General features: G+C 46.5%; 1 non-coding gene and 1 pseudogene across 1 annotated transcript; both read left to right on the forward strand.

Annotated features, from left to right (window-relative positions):
* Positions 1–4,342: 4,342 nt before the first annotated feature.
* On the forward strand, positions 4,343–4,506 carry LOC114542692. Its single transcript, XR_003689727.1, has one exon. It is a non-coding gene; the product is annotated as a U1 spliceosomal RNA (small nuclear RNA).
* A 6,614-nt stretch (positions 4,507–11,120) lies between these two features.
* LOC114542694 lies at positions 11,121–11,275 on the forward strand (annotated as a pseudogene).
* The last annotated feature ends 3,754 nt before the right edge of the window (positions 11,276–15,029 follow it).

The raw sequence follows: 15,029 nt of genomic DNA on the forward strand, positions 1-15,029 counted from the left end.
CATCCCAGCTATTCCAACAGCTAATCGTTTTCAGGCCCTCCAAGACCATCTTGGGGACCTTAACGATTTGGATGTCCTTGGACAGTCGGTAGTTGACACCGTATTGGTTGATTCTCCGACTGTTAAATCTGCGGAGTTGGAAGTTTTGCCTTCACCGGAAAAAACACCGGTCGTCTCAACACCTCGGCCAGTTCTCCCGGAGTCATCTTCACAGGAGTCAGAGGGAGAGTTTTCATCTCCTCCAGCTGCACCTCAAGTGACTGATGCTGAAACAGCTATTGTCCCCATTGATTACCGTTTCATGGATGACAAGGGTACTCCAAAATCAATGGAGGGAGCTTTAGCTCGTTCTTCTGCCGCATCTTCTTCTGTGCCATCTTTGCGTGGCCTAGACTCGCAGGTCAAGTCACCTTTTAAAGTTTCCGGTCCTCGGAGTGCTCCTTCCGATGGGCCTTTATCGACGCCTTCCTTCTATCAAGGCTCAATTCGTTCCCTCTCCTCTACAGAGGAGTCGTCGCTGAACCTCCTTTTCCATCAGGAGGCCAGCGACCATTATTTTTCTGAGGCGGAGTTCGTTTTTCCTCCCTCTGCTTTCCCAGCACTTCCTGCTTCTCTGCAGGAGTCTGGTGTTTTATCTTTAACATCTAATGTACAGGCTGCTGAGCCTGAACATTAATGGTCTTAATGACCATTTGAAGCGGACCGCTTTTATTGACTGGTTGAAATGCATGAGAGTTGATGTGGTATGTTTGCAGGAAACTCATGCCGCACCTCATGCTGTCATTAAGAGCTGGTTCCGCAATACAAATTTTTCAGTAGCCTCATCTTGTTTTTCAACAAAACGTTGTGGGGTTGCTGTGATAGTGAATAAAAAATTCTCTATTTTTGAAGTCTGTAGGGATGACCAGGGTCGTTTTGTTCAGGCAGAGATTATGCTGGACGACGATAAGATTAGTTTTGTCTCGCTATATGCGCGGAACACAAACCCTGCACGTAACACTTTCTTCGCGTCAGTTGCTAACCTGATGGACCTCTCCTCACCAACATACATTGGTGGCGATTTTGGTGTCGATTTTAACGCCGTGCTTGATCCGAATTTAGATCGCCGGCGTCACAGGTCCTACACTGGAACATCAAGGAACTCGCTGAGAAAGCAGAGTGTTACAGCTTTACAGTCTCTGCTTTCTGCCACGCAAACATAGCCCCTGTGGCGGACCCTTCACCCTTCAGACATCACCTTTTCTTGGGACCACGCTTCGGGAGAGTTCTCCTCCCGTATTGATATGGTATGGGCCCCAACTATTTTTGAGCAGTCCATTCTTAGCTGCGAATATCACCCCCCTTTCTTTTCTGACCACCGTTACCTACTAGTTAACTTTAACATCGGTGACTTTTTTGTTCGTGGTCCAGGGGTTTGGAACACTTCCCTTTCAGAGCATCCAGAGTATGACAAGCTAGTGCAATCCTTTTGGTCTTTCTGGCAAGGCCAGGAAGATCTCTCTATATATAGTTCTTCCTGTGATTGGTGGGATCAGGGAAAGTTTTCTCTGCGGGAGATCACTCGTTCTTATGCTCGCTCCAAAGCTGCGGGCCAGTCAAAGGAGAAGAAGAATTTAGAGAGACAAATTAAAAATCTACAATCTCTCTTTGATGCGGGTGATTCTTCCGCTTTTGCCCAACTTTGCTCGCTGCAAGAACAGCTGCGTGGCATTCACCTTAGGGAGGCAAAGGCCTCTCAAGTTCGCTCTCGTGTCCGCTGGGCCGAGGAGGGGGAGACGTCGTCCAGCTTCTTTCTCAGTTTGGAGAAGAAGCATAGGGCTAAACAATCTATCACCAAGATACGTGACCCCGACTCTGGCATTATCCATCACGACCCTTTTGACATCTTGGGTATGTGGCAGCGGTACTACGAGCGGCTCTTTACCACCGAGGTGTGTGACGCCACCGCACAGGAGCAAATGTTGGGTAACCTTAAACGCTCCCTCAGCAAGGCGGACATCGTGTCTTGCGAGGGAAAAATCCAGCCAGGAGTCTTTCGGGCTCTCTGGAATGGCACGTGGCAAGACGCCGGGTTCGGATGGCTTCCCCATGGAGTTTTTCCTCCACTTTTTGGATGACCTCGGAGCTGATCTTGTCCGTGTTTTGAACATTGCCTATGATGAGGGCTGCTTATCTGCCTCTCAGAAGCGTGGCCTCATCATAGTGTTATATAAAAAAGGTGACCATCTGGAAACCAAAAACTATCGGCCCATCAGCATCCTCAATGTGGACTATTTGAGTGGTAGGCTGTTGCATGTTATGGGATCCATCGTCGGTTCCGATCAGACGTGCGGTATTCCTGGCCATACGATCTCGGAAAATCTCTCGCTGGTGAGACATGCCCTTGGCCATTCTCTCTTTAGACCAAGAGAAGGCCTTTGATCATGTCAACTGGGCTTTCCTCCAGGGGGTTCTGGAGCGTTTCGGTTTCGGCGATTCCTTCCGAGGATGGATCAACCTTTTTTATACCAACATCGAGTCTGCCGTGGTCATCAATGGTTGGACTTCCTCTTTTTTCTCTCCTTCCAGAGGAGTTAAACAAGGGTGTCCGTTATCACCCCTTCTTTACGTGCTTTGCATCGAGGTCTTAGCTGTTGCCATCCGTGCTTGTCCAGATATTCCAGGAGTAGCCTTACCGGGCCGTGACACTTTCTTCAAGTGTTCCAGCTATGCCGATGACACGTCGATTGCCATCACGACGGATGGTTCTTTCGAGGCTGCTTTCAAGGTCTATGGACAGTACGAGCTCGCCTCTGGTGCAAAGCTTAACCGTACAAAATCAAAGGGCCTTTGGTTGGGAGCTTGGAAAAATCGCCAAGACTCTCCATGGGGTATCCAGTGGGTTAAAGAACTCCCACTTCTTGGAGCCAACTTTAGCGCTGGAGACTATTCCGTTGCCACCTGGGAAGCTCCGGTCGCGAAGGTTGAGTCTCGCCTGGCCTCGTGGAAGGGTCACCAGTTGACCTTGCAGGGCAAGGCAACTGTTATAAATACCCTTGCTGTCAGCCAAATTTGGCATCTTTGCCATAATTTTGTGATACCAGATTGGGCTTGTCGTCGTTTGAAGAAGGCAGTCTGGGGTTTCTTTTGGTCTGGCCTCAAAGAGCTTGTCGCCAGGAAAACGGTTTGTCTTAAGAGTAAGGGTCAGTTTGGAGTAATAGACTTTGAACTGAAAGCGCTGGCGTTCTCTATTCAATGGGTCCGCCGCTACTTCATGCTCACCGCTTGCAATTGGAAGGCCTTTTTTAGCTTTTATATTTTTTCTTGTACTTCTCTCTATCCAACATAATTCTTTTCTACGAGTAACCATACTCGTCAGTTACTGTCTCTCCTCCCTCTGTACTACCAACAAATCGCACGTGCCTGGTTCACTTTTGACGGTGGAACTATATCGGGTGTTCTATCTCTGCAGGTATCCACTCCACGACCACACACTCTTTTCGATGTCACCTCCCGTTCGACCTATGTTATCGGTCGAAACAGAATTAAACATGAGCCTCACTGCATTAGCAAGTTCTTACCAACATATGGCCGGCTGCACTGGTCCGAGACATGGAATCGACGCTACATCCCTGGACCGGCCCATAGTTCATGTGAACTGGAAGATCGCGCATGGAGTTCTCTACACCACCTCCCGTCTCGTTACTTCTTTTGCGATGGCCAATATAGATCTCCAATGTCATTGCCGTGCAGCTGATGAAAGTTCGGAGCATCTCTTCTTCAAGTGCTCCTACGCTCAAATTCTGTTAGGAAGGGTGCATTACCATCTCGTGCAGGTTGACAAGAATGCGGAACCCTTCACCGTTAAAGAGTTGCTGTTTGGCCTCTGCAAGCAGCGTCGTCCTGACATCCCTATCGTCATCAAGTGGATGCTTCAGGTGGTCAAACATAACTTATGGGTTGCCAGGTGTGATTTTCGTTTTCGAGATCTTACGCGGACGGAGGCAGAGATTTTACAGACTGTGATTGAGAGAGTAAAATTCCTTCTTGGTGTCCTTGCTTGCTGTTGCCATTCTGCTACGGATTTTCAAACTTTCGAGAAGGAATGGCTTGCTAAGAAAACCTTTGGGCACTTTAAAGGCGAGAAGCTTGTCTTCTCTTTTAATTAATTACTTAAATTTATTTCTATTTTTATTAATAGGTTTAAATATACCTACCACGTCAATAAATAATAGCGGGTGTATTTAAAGAGGTGGTAGGGATCGTCCCCTTAGCTCGTTTGCGTGCCGGTTGTACCCGCCTTGATTTTGGTTAAATCCATTGCACTCTCCTCAGTAGGAAAGGATTTACAAAGTTCAAAATAAAACTTACCTGACGCGAGAGGCACCTTGATCAACTAGGAGGTCCTCTCAGGATTAGGCCCTTTCATTGCAATTTGACTGGGTTGACTCCTGCGATTACCCCTAATGTGGGTAACTCGAGCATATAATTTCTGGTAATGGGGACCTGTGTTCGCGCTCGGCTCCTGCCCTTCTTCCGCCTCTTATTCATGATTCAAAACTACAAAATCAAAACAAGTCTTTTGACTCAGAAGCGCAAAAATTATTAATGTGCCGTGTGTGTGCGTGTGAAAGCTAATAACAACTTGATTTTTTAAGAATGGTGCCGCCGGGTAGTCACAAGTTATTAAATGTAACCGAATCTTTGAAAATCGTTTGAAATTTGACGCCTATTGATCTTAGCTCTCGCTACCGATCGACGGATGGCGTGCTGGTACTATTTATGCATATACTACCACCGCTACCGCAGCATCCAGAGGTTCGTCACACTATACATAACAACGTCTCGGATAGCACATATGCAGAAGCAATGGCGCCTGCAGTACTGCATGGCACCATGCACCAAAACTCTTGCAAGGCACCACATGGACATAGATAAATAAATAAATAAATATCCAACTATCTATCGGAACTGTGAAAGCAAATGACCGAAAACCGCAAAAAACCAGCTTTTCACCATCGAAGGTTCACCAACTCTCGAGAATATATAATGGCCGCTCAGGGGCAGCAGCAAAGCGTGCCCGCGAGGACGTCTCGGCAAGCGTAGGCAGCCCGCTGGCCTCGCATGGAATCCGTTCACGAAATAACGAGCTGCAGCGACATTCCTTGGCTTCTTCTTTGTGCCAGCGACTGACTCAGCTCACTCGATCGCACACCACCGGGTCGAGCAGGCTCGCCGATGCCCAATAAGGTTGTGTGGCGAGGCGAAAACAGGTTATCGCTTCTCGGCCTTTTGGCTAAGAGAAGAATTCCGAAATCTCGATTGCAAGTAGACGCAAAGAAGAGGAAGCTAAGAAGAGGAAGCACAGAAGAGGAAGCAAAGAAGAGGAGGTCTTGGCTCTGGTGTCTCTGGTCTCTGGCTGGTCTCCTGCCTCCGCTGCTGGTCTCCCTCGTGGTTGGCTTGGTGGTGTTGTGGCCTTGGGGCAAGTCGGCTCTTGGGAGCCCTGGTGTCTCGTTGGTGTCTCGTGGCTCGCGTCTCGTGTTGTTAGCTGGTGTTCGGGCTGGTGCCCTAAAGTGTTTTTAGACATTTATCAGGAAGGGAAAGGGCTAGCCTTGCTGGACTTCCTGTAGGTTAAAAATTTTTCATTATTCTCTTTTCTAATTAATTTGGAGGGCAAAGGATTGTCTTTGCTGGACTCCTTATTTGTATTCTTTCTTTCCTTGGGGTGCAGAGCATTGGTCTCTGCAGGACCCCTTTTCTATATTTTCTCGGGGGGGCAGAGCATTGGTCTCTGCTGGACCCCCTTCTATATTTTCCATATTTTCTTGGGGGGCAGAGGTTTAGTCTCTGCTGGTCCCCTTTATATATTTTCTCAGGGGGCAGAGCGTTGGTCTTTGCTGGACCTCTTTTCTATATTTTCTCGGGGGGCAGAGGTTTAGTCTCTGCTGGTCCCCTTTTACATATTTTCTCGGGGGGCAGAGCATTGGTTTCTGCTGGACTCCTTTTCTATATTTTCTCCGGGGGCAGAGGTTTAGCCTCTGCTGGACCCCTTTTCTTCTCTTTGTTTTTGTTTTGTTTCAAACCATGAAGATTCCTTTTGCGAATCGAACGGTTGATGTTGGCTTGCCTGCTGATGCAGGTGAAGTGAGAATTACCGTCAAGAGTGTGATGACGGAATTCCGAGAGCAACTGAAAGACAATTTCTCGCGTCTTTGTGAAGCATGTGTTCTCCTATCGTCGCGTCTTGTTGGAGTGACTTGTCGCTCGGAGGTTGCATGTAAGGAATTCTCTCACTCTGGCTTGACCTTTCGGGGAAAGCCTTTAACATTGAAGCCGTGTAAAACAGCCAAATGGGTAAATGTTACTCGATTGAGCTATGGTATCCCGGATGATGCCACACAAGATATCCCTGAACCCACCCCTCCTCCGCAAGCCAACCCATCAACCCCTTCCCCTGCTACCCCACCACAGATGGCAAACATCAGCACATCGCCCTCACCCCACCACCCCAGCACACGCCAACCTTCCCCCCTCAACCACCGCCCACGAGCAATGGATTACATTGAATCCACCCAACCCATCATTGAAGACCTCCCGATCACTGATGAACCCCAAACTCCCCCACTCCGACCCAGCTCCCTCCCAACAACCCAACCACCAGTAAACCCTCCACCAATTAACCCTCCACCTGACCCCAGTCCACCATCGAAGATCCCACAACCGCCTCCTTCCCATCCACCAATACTACGACATCCCTCCACGATTTCCGGAACCGATACTCCCTAGAATTCGATCAGGAACTAGCCTTCGATGATTTCGAACAACTAACGCGGGAATTCACCTCGGAAGCTGTTGACCTTGCTTGGAACATCTCTTCCTAACAGCGACCACGTCCGACCCAGAGACGACCCGACCGACCAAGTGCCAGACCTCCCATTGACCGCCGGCGTCCGCTACCAGGCGATCCCACAGCGGCAAAACGCCTGCAACACCTCTACCGCATCTCAAAAAAGCGAGCTGCCCAACAAGTGTTTGGGGATGAAAGTCCAGGCTTTGATTGCACCCTTGATGAAGCCACAGCCTTTTTCACCCAAACTTTTGGCCCCCGAAACTGCAACCTTGCCAAACTCCGAGAGGAACTCGCTGCCTTCATACCCACTGCGGCAACGAATGCATCACTCTTCACACCACCATCACCTGAGGAACTCGCCACGAAACTTCGATCGATGGCAAACTCTGCACCTGGCAAAGACCGCCTTGAATATCACCATCTACGCCTCCTAGATCCAAAATGTGAAATCATGGCCAAAATGTTTCGACATTGTTTCCTCGCCATGGACGTCCCTCAGGCATGGAAAACTGCCACCACCATACTCATTCACAAAAAGGAGAGCACCTCAGACCCCAGCAATTTCCGACCAATTGCCCTCATGTCATGCCTGTACAAATTACTAATGGCCATCCTTGCCAAACGCATGACCTCGTTCGCCATTTCAAACAACCTCCTATCGCCACAACAGAAGAGTGCCCGCCCAAGCAAAGGATGCTATGAGCATGCCTTTCTTCTTGAGTCTATTGTAAACGATGCTCGCAGACAACCTCGACCCCGATCGCTGCCCTTTCAAAAACGGCCAAGAAGCCCTTGAAGAAGCGGTCTCCCGAAAAGAACTTAAATATGACCATCTTAGAACCTTCTTTGAATCTCAAGGCAAAACCTGCGATATCTTTGGTTTCGCAGTTGGCGCACTCGGTGCATGGCATCCTGGCAATGAATGTGTCCTGTCTGCCCTCAAGATGACCCAATGTTAAAAAAACCTCTTTCGCAAATTATGCTGCTCCGACGTCATCCAAGGGTCAACCGACATCTATCGCCACCACCTTGGCTGCGATGATGTCATACCTTAAATATCTTCTGTTTCCACTTTTATACCTTTAATTGATCCCCCTTTATTCACCTCACGCTTATGGTTTCTCCGATTATCGGACAAGTTTCATTTATACTTTTAATTGGGCATCCCCAGGCATTTTGTATCTTTTTTTCTTTTGCATTTATGGTCACATGAACACTAAGATGCCATTAGGGCAATCAATTTGGCTTTTGGAATATAGGACGCACAATGAGCCTATATATCCTATTTTCGATCAATTTTCAAATTTTAAAATAACAAACTTTTCGTAGATATGAATGTTTCCGCCCAAGATAAGAACTCTGTTCTTATCAGCTTAATTGACGATGACAGAACAGTTTTCAAGCAAGTTTTTGGCCGCAAGAAGAAGACAGTGTGAGTGTAAGTGGCTCCCTGGTCTTCCTCTCAAAGAGGATATGTTCTCGGCTTAATGATCTTCATCACTGGGAAACCTTTTGCTCAGTTCATAGACTCTGCAAGTTGAACCAGGACCACTGAAAGTCCTGAGGAGTTGTTGCGCTCTTCTCTTGGCCGCCAGTTTCCTAGCAAGATGGCTTGCCCAACGTCTGCCCGCATGGAGTGCATGGTTCCTTTCTCGGCATGCGGCATTCCAGGCCCCATTTGTAAGAAAACCCAGCGTGACTGCTCCATGTTCAAAACCCATGCTCGGCGTGTCCATCACGTAAACGACCCAGAAACACCAAAAGTGTTCTACGTGCTCCTAAGAACCCTAAAAGCTCTTGCCTGCCACAAACAGGGCATACTCCTAGCTCCACTTGGAAGCTCATACAACATGTCCTGCAGAATTCTGTACCACCCAAGCCTCCTCGCCAACCATCCCAACGACAAGTGCTGAGTGTACACCCCCTGCATCTACCACGTTGCAAAGACCACTGTCACCAGAGTTTCCTCCGCCTATCCCCATCAACAGTCGCTCTACCATATGTCATCATCCGGAGAGAGAGATCAGACAACTTATCCGCAACTATCGCAGGCAACCCACCAGTCGACCCCATGGGCATGCTCCTCCACCGACCTCATCCCCCTTTAACATTGTCCACCACCCGTCAGATACCCTTCAAGAACTCAACAACAACCTTGATAGGCTCTGTGGCACACTTGAGGATATTGACCCAAATGACAATGACTCCCAATTAACCCCACCCCGACCCAATAGCCTACCAATACCCGACCCTCTGAGTGACTCTCCCATACCATCAACCAATCACCCCATGTCCCCAAATTATCCCTCACCAACCCTATTTACCCCCTCACAACCATCACCTCCACACAAACTTTCCCCCCGGGCTGCACCAGCAACCAACACAAACAACCACCCTCCACACACACCAAATCACCTTGTAACCTCACAGAGCGACCTAGAAAGACCGAACAGTGAGGAATTACAGAACTTCCACGATCATTTGTCTATCACATTCTCCGCTCACCTCTCTTGGGGAGACTTCTCCACACAATGTGAACGATTCGCTGACTCCTGCCGAGTACTTGCCTCAACCCTGAATTCACAAAATCGTCCCCAGCAAAATAATCCTCCTGCTCAAAACCCAGCCACCCGACGCCCACCACAAGGCCAACGCATTGCAAATTTTAACCCAACCGAAGCCCGCAAAATTCAAGGCCTCTACCACAATTCCAAGAAACATGAAAACATTAAAGAGCATCGACCCTCAAGCGAAGATCCTTTCCTTGATATTCAACCGTTGTCTTGAACAAAAAGACATCCTTCTACCTTGGAAAGATGCAGTGACCATCCTAATTTACAAGAAAGACGACCCTGATGATGTTGCCAATTTCCGCCCTATTGCGTTGATGTCCTGCATATATAAACTCTTTACCTCGGTCCTTGGCAAACGTTTGTCATCTTGGGCCATCAGCAGCGGTATCCTCTCCCAAGAAAAGAAAAGCGCCCGACCCACAGAAGGCTGTTACGAACACACATTTCTCTTACAGTTGCTCATGGGTGATGCCCGACGCAACAAGCGATCGCTCTTCGTTGCATGGCTCGACCTACGTAATGCCTTTAGTAGCGTTCCCCATTCCACCATCCAAATGGTCCTTCTCCACCTCGGTGTTCCCAAAGCATTCGTAGACCTGGTGATGAACTCGTACACCAATGCCACCACTACCATCCGAACAGAACAAGGCAACACCGATCCTATCCCCATCAACGCTGGAGTCAAACAAGGATGCCCGATGTCTGCCATCTTGTTCAATCTGTGCCTTGAGTTGGTTTTACGAGCCACAAAGTCAAAAGCTGCCTACCGCAGACCGGCACCATTTCCCATTTCAACACACCCATCTCCGTACTGGCATACACCGATGATTTGGTCCTTGTTGCTCGTAATAAACCCACCCTTCAGAAGCTCCTTGATGCTGCCTGCTCCAGTGCCACCACATTGGGCCTTGAATTTCGTCCCAACAAGTGCGCCTCATTGTCCTTCGTTAATGAACGCCGCCAGGTCCAAGGTCTGCAAAACAACGCATTCATCGTACAGAACAATCCAATCCCTGCCTTGTCTTGTGAAGAGAGTTACAGATACCTTGGCATACCCATTGGGATGATACACAACATCAACGATATCCCATCTATCACCTTCCAAATGATCGAAGACCTCCACGCCATCATTGGCCCCCTGGCAGAAACTTGATGCCATCCAATCTTTCGTGGAACCTTGCCTGACGTACACACTACGAGCTGGAAACGCCACCAAACAATCCCTCGAACCATAGCGAGGAGTCCTTGCATCATTGCTCTGCTCCATCTGCGACCTCCCCAAACAATGATCACAAGCCTACTTCTTTGCCTCAAAACATGTTGGTGGCCTTGCCTTTCAAGACCCTACGAAGCAAGATGACGTCCAAGCCATTGTACAAGCCATGCGAATCCTCTCCTCTGATGACCCGACTGTCGCATCCATCGCTCTTAATGAACTGCGTAGCATCGTCAGCTGTGCCACCTAATTGAACCCCACCTAATTGTAGTCGACTTTAAACGTGAAATTGTATGTCTACATGTACTGTGGGTCAAGAGATATTTTTACATCAGAATTATCCCTGGACCAGTTTTTTTTTTCACAATATATTTGCACCGTGCTTCAGGTGATGTTCAATTGTCCAAATCTTATCTCTACCATCTCCTCCGAAATATGCTATGAATATTTTACCAGCCTTTTATCGGTCAGTATTGGAATCATGGTTTATGTTACCAAGGAAATACCTTAATGGAGAATTTCTTATAGAAGGGCGCAAAAACTCTTCTTGTCAGCTATCCACTGATTTTTGGCCCTCGGCCCTGGAATTGAAGCTTGCTTCGCCCTGGCCACGGGTTGTCTAGGTATTGCACTACATCCGAGTACGGCCCTCTTCCCCTCAACGAGGGAAGAATCATTTTATTAAACAAAAATATGAATTCAGTAACAAAAACTCGCTCGGTATATAAGTAACACGTGTATATGATTCTATCATCTATAGTATCATCTAGTAGCTATCTATCATATTCAGCCATGCAACCCTAAATTATTATTGAATGCAATAATTTCTACCACCGCCGTGTTCTTTCTAAAATTCTGTTTCGGTAGAGTTGAACCTCGCATTAACTCATGCTTTCCATTTCAGACGAACCGCCGAACTCTTCGATTGGCACCAGTTACGAACAGCCAGACACCGCCGCATTGATAACAAACGGCATACGTATGAATATTATTCACTGTAATGTTAACCAGGATCGAAACGCTTTCTCGCCACAATTATAAGGTTGCGGCGTTGCTACAAAAGCATACTTACCTGACGCAAAAGGCACCTTATATTTTTAGGGTGTTTTTGTCTACTGAGTATCATTCCACAAGGGGGCGAACACTAGGTTTGCTGAACTCTTGTTTTCATCTTCTTTTGTTTATTTTTCAGGGGGGGACGGCCTTTGCTGGACTCCCTGCAGGTCTTTCTTTTATTTTATTTTATTTGGGGGGCAAAGGACTAGCGTTTGCTGGACCCCTTTCTTGGTTGTTTCTTTTTGGGAGGGGGCAAAGGACGGCCTTTGCTGGACTCCCGTTTGTTTCTTCCTGGGGGGGGGGGCAAGAACTAGCCTTTGCTGGACACCTTAATTTCCGTGTGTGTTTTTTCTTGGAGGGGCAAAGGACTAGCTTTTGCTGGACCTCCTTTCTTTATTTGATTTTTATTGAGGGCAAAGGGCTTTTCCTTTTCTGATCTCCCTTGCGTGTTTTTAAGGCCATTCTGTATGTATGAAACCTCTTCTTTTATAAATTTGAATATGTCTTGCTAGCAAAAAAAGCCCTTAAACACTTTGAAGGCAAGAAGCTGGTCTTCTCTTTTAACTAATTATTAAATTTATTTCTATTTTTATTAATAGGTTTAAATATACCCACCGCATCAATAAATAATAGCGAGTGTATTTAAAGAGGTAGTTGGGATCGTCTCCCTAGCTGGTTTGCGTGCCGGTCGCAGAAGTATTTGTTTCTTGAAAAGATTATTGTTTTTTTCAAGAAGGTTGATGTCAAGAAAGTTGGTGTTTTGGTGTTCTGGTTGGTGTCAAGATATCTTCTGGTGTTCCTGTTTGCTGTTCCTGTTTGATGTTCCTGTTTCCTGTTGTTTTTGGTGTCTTGGTGTTTGTTTTTCCCTGGTTGTTGCTCCTTGGTTCTTGGTGGTCCCTCGCTCGTCCTCCTGCCTAGGAGCCGTGGGTGTCTCCTTGGTTTCTTGTATTTTGAACTCCATTTCACAATGGTTCCGTATTTAAATCGCACATCGGATATAATTTTATCCAACCAACTTGATGTGCATACGGTTAATGTGCGTGAGGTTATCGATGAATTTCGTAGCCATTCCGATAATTTTCGGGAAATTTTTGAAGCTTTCGTTTATATGGCGACCGGGCGCTTTTGAGTCACATGTAAAAGTGCCTGTAAACTCAAGGCGTCTGAAAACTTTGGTTATGTGGTTAGAGGACTGCCGGTAACATTCAAATCGGTATCCCTTTACAAATGGGTCAATGTAACCCAATTATCTTATGGCGTTCCAGATGAAGCAGTTTCATTTGCGTTGGGCTCTTTTGGACCAATCAAAATGATTAAATCAGAACAATACTCTGATGATTATATGGGAGTTTGTCATGTCTTAATGGATGTTAGCAAAGAAATCCCGGCCCGTATCCAGATTGCTGGTCATTGGTGTGGCATATATTACAAAGCCCAGAAGAGAGTGTGCTTTATTTGCTGAAAAGTGGGACATTTTACTCGTAATTGCCCATCTCGCAAAGTTGAAGAAGTCGTTGAGAATGTCGATAATTCTCAGATGGACGATACAGGTCCTATCGTTTATGAATCTGTGTCTCAATCAAGGGTAGACGATCCTACCATAGATGTTTCTCAACAGTCTACGGTTGATGAATCTGCCACAAATAATTCTGGTCAGTCTACAGTGGTTGATCCCACCATAGAAGATTCTCGAGTAGTTGGTTCCGATGTTGTCATTCAGTCTTCTGTCATGGACACATCTGAACAAACCATAGTTGAAGACGTTCCGTTGTCTGAAGTTAATATTGATCCTCCAAGTGATGATCCTCCTCCAAATGATGATCCAAAGGAGAAGCCTCCAGCCATTGACGGTTCGAAGTCTCCTCTCTCAAAGAAAGTTAATCTGCTGAAGATAAAACCTCCTCGCCCTTCGCATACTCTTGAATCTGATACCTCATCATCGCGAAGTAAATCTCGCTCTCCTCTACGGACAGATGGTGATATTTTATCTGAGTCTTCAGAAAATGATGAAACCTCTGGTAGCGTTTCTCCTGCATCTACAGTGTCTATAATGACTCCTGCTGTGCGGAGTGGAGATTCTACACAAGAATTTTTTGCCTTGTATCCTGGAAACGAAAATTCAGATGATTCTTCAAACTTTCCTGCTAACCTGCCCTGTCCTACTGTGGATAGGACTAGTTTTCCCTCTGAACCAGGGGCTTCTCAAGTCGCTGATGAATCTCGACTTATTGCTCAATTTTTTGCTGAAGATGGTTCCTCCTTGTCCAAGGAATCCTTATCTAACTAATGGCGAACTCTACATCAATATTAACCTTGCACGTTCCAGGTTTGAGATCCAATATTCATCGTACTACCTTTTTTTCATGGCTTAATTGTGTTAAAGCTGACATTGTGTACATTCAAGAGACTCACTCCACGTCAGTCGAAGAGTTTCATTTGTGGGTTAAACAAGAATCCGATTGTGGTAACAATATTCAAGCCTATTCTGTTGTGTCCTCGCCTGGTTCCGTACGCAGTTCTGGTGTCGCAATTTTGTTTCGTCCATGCTTTAAGCTGGCGTCCTCTCATATTGATGATGCTGGTCATTTCATCCTCGCTCAGTTTACACATGCCTCGTGCGATTCCTTGCCGTTTCAAGTAATCAATATCTATGGTCCAAATCGCAAACAGTTAGGTGAAGAATTTTTTGCCGATATCTTGCCAACAATTGACCCATCATTACAAACCGTTTTTTGCGGAGACTTTAATACTGTACCTGATACCACCCTTGATGGAAAGGAATGTAATCCTAACTCTTACTGGTGTTATAACTGGCCGCATTCCCTTGCTGTCTTAACTCATAACCTGGATTTGGTGGATGCTTGGCGAAAAATTCATGGTCCTCGCCAAGAATATACTTGGCACCGTCCAAACGATTTGCAAGCATCTTGTCTTGATATGTTCTGGATCTAATCATGTCTGTTGAATTCGGTCAAAGAAGTGACTATTTTGCCCTTTTTTCGGTTGGATCATGCATACGTTTTTCTTCGAATTAACTTTCCGTCCATACCTATTTGTGGTAAAGGTCCGTGGAAATTTAATGCCTCTCTTTCAAAGAATGATCAATACGTCAACCTAATTAAAACTTTTTGGTCTGAATGGCAACATGACTCAGCTGCTGCCTTGATTTCTTTGGATCAAAAAAAGGCTTTCGACAGTGTCGATTGGCACTTTATGCTGCATGTCCTTAAAAAAATGAACTTTGGTTCGTCATTCTGTTCATGGGTGGCTGACATTTTTTCCTGTGTCCTTGTGAATAACTTTGTCACAACGATGTATCTGTCGATTGGGATTCCCTACTGACTAAATTTAATGA

The sequence above is a fragment of the Dendronephthya gigantea genome, unplaced genomic scaffold (assembly GCF_004324835.1).
Source record: "Dendronephthya gigantea isolate DGI-Jeju-01 unplaced genomic scaffold, DenGig_1.0 000378F, whole genome shotgun sequence".
NCBI lineage: Eukaryota > Metazoa > Cnidaria > Anthozoa > Malacalcyonacea > Nephtheidae > Dendronephthya > Dendronephthya gigantea.